Source organism: Antechinus flavipes, chromosome 1, assembly GCF_016432865.1.
Source record: "Antechinus flavipes isolate AdamAnt ecotype Samford, QLD, Australia chromosome 1, AdamAnt_v2, whole genome shotgun sequence".
NCBI classification, from domain to species: Eukaryota; Metazoa; Chordata; class Mammalia; order Dasyuromorphia; family Dasyuridae; genus Antechinus; species Antechinus flavipes.
In genome coordinates, this window is record NC_067398.1 from 415,420,325 (window position 1) to 415,428,491 (window position 8,167).

The window sequence follows — 8,167 nt, forward strand, 5'->3', positions numbered from 1 at the left end:
GGTCTCCAAAAATACCATTTTCAAATCTAAATTTTATTGCCATCTGTATTGTATAAAGTTAGAATATATAAAAAATATAAATTTTTAATAGCACAAAACCAAAAAAAAAAAAAAAACTAACTAATGGCACAGATTCTTCCTTCTTCCTTTTTCATAATGTCTACCAGAAAAACAGTGTGCCTAGGATTTTTTGAAATCCACTCCCTCTTCCTTCTACATTCAACCCCAGTTATTAAATATAAACCAGCTGTTAGGAATTAGTGTGTACTTCTCTATTAATTTTTAAGTGTCATTATCTAAAAACATATTTTGTTCTCTACAGATGGTAGCATAACTTTAGGGTATATTAAAATATCAATGTCTGGACTTCTAAGTGGCTGATAATTTAGTGGTTTATAAGATGCATTTTGTCTTGCACTAAATATCTTGTCTGCTATACTTAGATAGTATCAAAGATTCAGGGTGAAAAACAACTTATAAGCCACCAATACTCTCATTTTATATATGAAGCAACTTAGGACAGTGGCTTGTCTAAGGTCAATAGGAGATAAGTAGAAAAGCTTAAATTTGAACCTAGATGTTCTAATTTCAGATATATCACTCTAACTCTTATGCCACACTACAAGCTATTAACAAATTTATACTAATCTTTTGACTCTAAATGTAATATTTCTTTAGCTACCTTTAATGAAGGCCATCAGTCAACATACACACTTTTTAAGAGTGAAAAGAAATTTTGTCATCTAAGAACTGAAATATTTTCCTATCTTCAAACTCTTCAATGTTTTCTCTTTTTAAGATTTAGTTCAAATATTATTTTCTTCAAGAGGCCTTCCCTGCTTCCTCACTTTCCCCCCTATTTCTGAGTATCTATTTTTGTAAATATACTGCATTTACTTATCTGTCATAATATAATGTAAACTCTTTGAGTTCAGAATAACTATTCCCCAAAATACCTTATAAAGGTCTCAAAGTATTTTTCATCATTTTAGTTAGTTTTTTTCAAATTTCATGCTTTTTATTTATTCTGGCACTCTTTCTATCTGGTTCTATCTGGATTTAAATATATATATGGTTTTCTTGATTTTCACAGAGAGATGAATTGTCTTCCATGCTATACTTGTCTGTGCCATTCTGATCAGAGTGGATAAGTGTATTGGTTTTCATAGCTGTTCTTTGCTTTCATGAACTAAGATTTTGAACTGGAATTCTCTTAGTAGTTTCCTTCTTTGTGTTGTAGTTTCTGTCAGCACATACTACTAATATTATTATTCTATCTTCTGTGGCAACTAGTAGCAGTAGTGATTTCTGCCCACATTCCCTTTCAACATTCATGTCCAACTCCTATCCCCAAAAGATATGGGTCTATTGAGGAAAGAAAAAAAGAAGGAATGAAAGAAAGAAGGGGAAGGGGAACAAGAAAGGGAAGAGGAAGGAGGAAAAAAAGAGAAAGGAGAAGGGAGGGAAAGAAGGGAAAGGAAAGAAAGGAAAGGGAAGGAAGAAGGGAAATAGAAAGGAAGGAGAAGAAAGGAAAAGGAAAGCAAAGGGAAGGGGAAGGAGAAAGGGAACAGAAGGAGAAGGGAAGGAAAAGAAGGAGTCGTGGAAGAGAGAAAGAGGATAGAGGAAGGGAGGAAAGGAAGAAGGGAGAAAAAAAGGGAGGCAGGCCTATTATTTATTAATGATGACCTCCTTACCATTTTATTGATAAAAAAGTAGTTAGATGATAGATCTATATAGATATATACATCCATTATATGTTTATATTATATATATTTTTAAGGTTTGCAAAATATCTTAAAATATCTCATTTTTTATTGCCCCGAGATGTAGTATTATCCCTTTTTACAGATGTGAAAACAAGGAAAATAGAGGTTGTCACCTGGCCAGAGCCTCATAGCTACTAAATGTCTGAGGCCATATTTAATTCATTCTTCCTGAATCCAGGTCCAGTGCACTATTCACTGTGTCTTGGTGCTACCTTAATTCAATTATAGCCTATGGGGAGAAAATGAATTTCAACTAAAATTAGGATATACCTAAAAGTGATCTCCTGCTGATGTTGAACAACTAGCATCTACAGCTATTCAAAACTCTATTTGATGTCTTATATCCTTTATTATGTTTTTAGATTTACAATTGCCAGTTCTTTGATGATGCCATGAGAAAATTTGAAATTCCTATAACTATAAAGATGTCTTGCCATTTTTTCTTTATGAATGGCTTTATATGTGTTGAAGATATTTTTATTCTACTTCCCAGCAACAAAATATTAATATGCTTATAATCATATACTTAGCAACCACCCCTCCTCTCCCCCATCTTGCCTATACATACAAAAGAAATAATAGGGAATGAAATTTCTTTAAATTGTTAACTTTTGCACAGGGTAAGTACTACTGTATGTACTATCATGATGTCTAGTACATAGTAGGAATGTAATAAATGAAAAGGATGATCAAAATTAGAATATTTCTTTTTAGTCTACCTCAAAACTGTCTTTACGTGATCGTTGGTTTTTATAATTTATTAACTGCAATTCAAATAATGCTATCTAATTTCTTTTTCAGTTTTTTAATATTACTGTACATATATAGATTTGGGTTCTTCTTGTTGTTGTTTTTTCAATTAAGTAGATGGATTTTCATCTCAGATGAAAAGAATTTATAGAAAAAGCAGAACTCATGCTCTTCACTAGAAAAAATGGTTGAAAGTTACTACTGTTAAACTGATACCTACTCATATTGTTGTACCGCCTTATTTCAAATTTCTCTAAGTACACCCAAATTTAAAATGATCAAAAATGAATTCTGCAAAGCATTCTTGTGAATTTTATGTAAAATATGAAGAACTTGAAGGAAAGAGAATCTTTTAAGATGATTTTTAAAATTACAATGCAATATTTTTACATTTAATCTTACTTTGTATTTAATAAACATGCAAAGAGCCATTTCTCTTGGTGCAATTGCTTTATTACTACATAAAATTTTAGTTTGTGTTTTGGAAGAAATACTAAAAGGCAATTATAAACATAGGACTTATATCAGATTTGTCCATTTTAGATTACCTTATGTTCTTTCTCAAGTTACTAAGGTTTACAATAAAATTTATTCAATGAGCTTTTGTTTAGTGATTAATACTATGTAGTAGCTGTTATCTTCTATCCTTTCACAATCAACAAATTAAGAATGAACCAATAATTTTAAAGTAAATTCCTACTATGTACTAGACACCATGCCAGTACAAACAGTGGTGCTTACCCTTGCAAATGTTAATAAATTAAACAAATTTAATTCCATATTTATTATGTGCAAAGAACATAGATTGTAGGATAAATACAGAATTAAAGAATAACTATGTGACTTTATAGTTTGTGCAATCTAGAAATATGGTATATAACATCTATAAATCACTATCAATAAGCTTTTGTTGAATACTTATTATATTCCAGATATTGATGATATAAAAACTGAAATATAATAGTCCTTCTTCTAAAACAACTTACTTGTCATAAATGAGGTACAACTAGATTGTTTATATGAGATTTAAAGGGAAAGATCTTTAGTGACTGGGAGACTCAGAAAAGCATTAATTGAGGAGGTATCACTAGACTACAGTTTAAAATATGAATAGGATTTCAACTCATTCAAGGGTTGTGCCTAACTATCCACACAAGTAAAGGCATGATATTAGGAAGACCTAAATTCAAATCCAGCCTCTGATACTTATTAGCCATATCATCCTGGGCAAGTCAGTCACCTAAACCTCTTTGTCTCAATTTCATCATCTGAAAATGAGCTACAGTAGCAAATCACAAACCATTCCAGTAATCTTGCTAAGAACCAAATATAGTCACAGAACATCTGACAGAACTGAAAAACAACTAAACAACCACAACAAAAATGAAGTAGATGAAGTATATTCTATTCATTGAAATATGACATAAAATAGTATGTATAACTCATAGAATTGGGAAAAGTGTAGGTCAGATTATCTTTGAGAAATTGCAAAGTTCTTTTTAACAATACTATATTTTTCATTGACACAAAGAACAAATTAATAATATTTGTCTGCTGATTTTGAAGTTGTTAGTCATGAAATACTCGTTTCTACAAAGTAAAGGTGAGAATTATCTCAAAATAAATGCGAACAAGAATACTCTGCAATGCTTTGCAGAGAAGCAATATGAAGGAAGACATTATATATATATATATATATATATACACATATGTAAAGTTAGAGAATGAAACAGTCTGGTATTGGGAGAAAAATAAGGAATAACTGATATATAATTTATAGGATCCATTACAAAGCTAATGATACACAGTGACACTGTATAAACTTTTTGTGGAGAAATTATTTTAGGGCATAGCAAAATATTATACAAAAAGTGCAAGTATGAATGAGTTGTTATCTGTATCACTGGAAGGCATACCAATCTAGATAATATCATACCTCCATCAAAATATTAAAATTAGGATTTCAACAGGTAAATAGTGGAGAAGAGTATCTCAAGCACAAGGAATAACTTTTACAAAGATAGGGATATGGTACAATATGGAATCAGAGACATTATTTACATAGTAGCAAGTACTATAAGATACAATAAGTCTGAAATGATAAATAGATACCAGATTATACATAGCCCTAAATATTAGGAAAAGTCATTTTAACTTTATTTTTTTATGCAGTAGGGGACTACTAAATGATTTCCAACTAGAGGAAAGGCATGGTTAGATTTATACAGAACATTATTAATCTGGTAGAAGTGTGAAGGTAAGGCTAGAATGGGAGAAAGGGGAAGTTTATGTTAGGAAGTTAATTCAGTTGTAAAGGCAAGTGGCTACAGGGGCTTTGCTAGGGTTGTGGGCATTGAGAAGAGAGACTGGGGATAAATACAAAAAGATAGTAAAAATTTTAAATTGATTAATATTGACAACTGATTTTATGCAATTATGAAGAATGAAATGTACTACCAAGACTATAATTTAGAATGAGTGGGAAAATTATGTTGTCATCATCATTGTCACTGTTGTTCATCACTTGTTCTCAGAGATAACAAATGACATTACCAGGATAATATCTTGACTTAAGCAAGAATTGCATAAGTGAGGCACATCTGGACAGAATTATTATTAGATAACATTTATTTAATACCTATTAGCTGCCAAGTACTCTGCCAATTAGATTATAAATATTTTCATATCTGATATTCACAACAATCCTTAGAAGTAGGTACTAATTTTATTCACATTTTTCAGATAAGGAAGCAGTAAGGAAGCAGATAAGGAAGGAAAGTATGCTTAATGATTGAATTATACAAGCAATAAGTATCCAAAGTAAAATTTGAACTCATTTCTTTCTGACTCCACAGACAGTGCTCTATCCACTATACAACCAATTACCTGGCACTATTATCACCTTGAAAAAAAGTTAAAGAATAAAGTAGATTTAATTGTGCAAGTGGGGAAAAATAGCAAGTGGGGATCTAGCTAGCTAGTCAATCTCTGATTAAATTTCCCCTATATCTCTTAGTTCCCATAACAAAAACTCCCTCTTCTCTCATGACATAAAGTAAAAGGGAAATTATACTTCTGGAGGGAAGAGAAGAGGTGGGATGGGGAATGGATAGGAAATTTAAGACAATCTCATATGAGATAGAAGGGATTATTTTCATTTTTTTCAAAAAAATTCATTTATTTACCTTGAAACTTTTAATAAAGTAGAAATGCATGTCAGTTCTGAAGCATCCTCTAGATATTCAAGAAATGAAAAGATCCCTTTCTAACTAACCAATTTATAGACAAATAAATTGAAACTACTCTGAAATGGCTTCTTCCTTAGTGCAGGCCCTTATGACATCATGCCAGGGTTATTGTAAAAGCATGCTACTTGATTTCCCTGCTACAGGTCTTTCCATAGTATAATCATTGTTAATTCAGTTATAAAATTAATGTTCCTATAGCACATCTGTCATATTACACATATACATACACACATATATATACATGCTTACCCTCACACACACACATATATAAAACCAATTCCAGTGGCTCCATCTTACCTCCAAGACCAAAAATAAAGTCCTCTGTCAGTTATGAAGATTCTCTTAACTTGTCCCCATTCCATCTTATCAATACTCTTATATTTCCTATTTTCCCCCACATATATACTGACATATTCTGTGATCTAATTAACTACAGGTGAAGAATAACTTCTCTTTTTTTCCTTCCTCTTAATCCTATTGTCTTTTCCCCATTGGTTATCACCAACTTATATTTTGTATATGTGTATATGCATGTTTTCTCCCTCACTATTCTGTAGGTCCCTTGAAAAAGGGTCTGTCTTTTTAACTATTTTTGAATTCTCACTGCACAGAACCTGGCCCTGTTATAGGTACTTAATAAATGCTGGACAATTGAGTAATAACTAGAATGGTGAAAAGACTTGCTCAATGTCATAAGTACAGCTTGCTCTGGGCTAGAACCCATGTCTCCAAATGTCTTTCCACTCTAAGACAGTGCCTCTAGCTCTAGAATTAAAGCTTGTACTATGAGTTCTTGCAATCTAAAATAAAAAATATATATATATTGTGGCAATTACATTTTGATATAATTATTTTCTTTCACAGTCTTATATATTTTATTATTCTGAAAACTCCATAGGCTTTCACCAGATTTTCATATCCCCAAAATGGTTTAGAACCCCTTATTCTAGAAGAAGTAAAGAGTTGTCATTCCTCCAAGCTGAGAACAGTGTTATTAAGGATTGATTGGGAGAGAAGAACAGGGTTATTTTGGGTGCTGCAGTGGGAGGATCAGGGAAGACTTATTAGGACAATAAGCACTTGAAAGTCTGAGAAAAAAGACAGTAGAGTGTGATAGAGAAGGTGCAAAAAAGAAACTTGTAGAGTGTCAAGGACAAATTTTGCCTCTTTCAAAATGTTTCCTAAGAAAGGTAGGGAATGCTTTCTGTTTGCATCCCTTCTTTTGAATTGCTTAGCCACCCCCTCCTAGTATTCAAGAATTAGGTTAATGCCATTGGTTTTATGATTCATATACATCATAGACTGTGATAGGCAGAGTTTTTTCCTTAAACAATAACTACTAATAATTAAGAAAAAAAAGGTTGAGTTCACAGAAGTTAACTAAAAATTATTGATAATTTGCATTTTTAAATTATATTGACTTTAATAACAAAGTTATGCTTACTTCAGTTTCTTCTTCAGTGTATTTTTTTAAGCTTTTGATTTGTCACTTTTGTTGTGTTCTCAAAGGTATACAGAATTAATGGTATAGAAGCTCTTTTTACATATGCAGATCAGCTAGTCTATATTCCATTGTCTCAAAAGCAGCCTAAGTTGCCTTAGCTGAGTGATACAAAGGATAGAGAACTACCTTCAGATACTTAACTATTCATGTGATCCTAGCACCAGTTGACACCAAATCCCCCCCCCCCACCCCCCCCCCCCACCCCCCCCCCCCCCCCGCCAAAGCTGCTAAAGTCACTATGAGGTTAAACTACTTGTCCCTCGTTCTGAGTAGAATTTTTATTAAAATGATTATTTGAATTCATATTTTCCTGACTAAACAAATGTCTATACATAGTTGCAGTGAGGAATATGTAATATTCTGATTATTTTATCTTTACTCTATCTTGCTTCATTTATTTTCCCATATAACCTTGCATTCTTTGTTCATGTTGTTTCTTGAAAGTAGTACTATTTCATACTATTTCATATTAATAATATATCAATTTGTTCAGTATTCTTCAGTTACTGAGTACATGAGTTGTTACTAGTATTTTACCATTGCAAATCAAACTACCATGAATATCTCTTGTATAGTCATTTATTTATTTCCTTTTGAAGACTTCCTTAGGGTATAATCTTAGGAATGGGATCACAGAGTCAACAATTTTATAGTTATTATTACATATTGCTATGTTGGTTTCCCAAAACATTATAAGAATTCATAGTTTACATCAACAGTAGTATAGTAGTGTACCAGGCTTAAGTGGGTATCCATCAATTTTAGAGAGGCTGAAAAAATTGTGATGTATGAAAAAATTCAAATATCATTATACTACAAGAAGCAGCAACTATGAGACAAGTAGAAATATGGAAATGATAATGAATTTAGAGCAAGAGTACAGAACCAGGCAGGGAGGA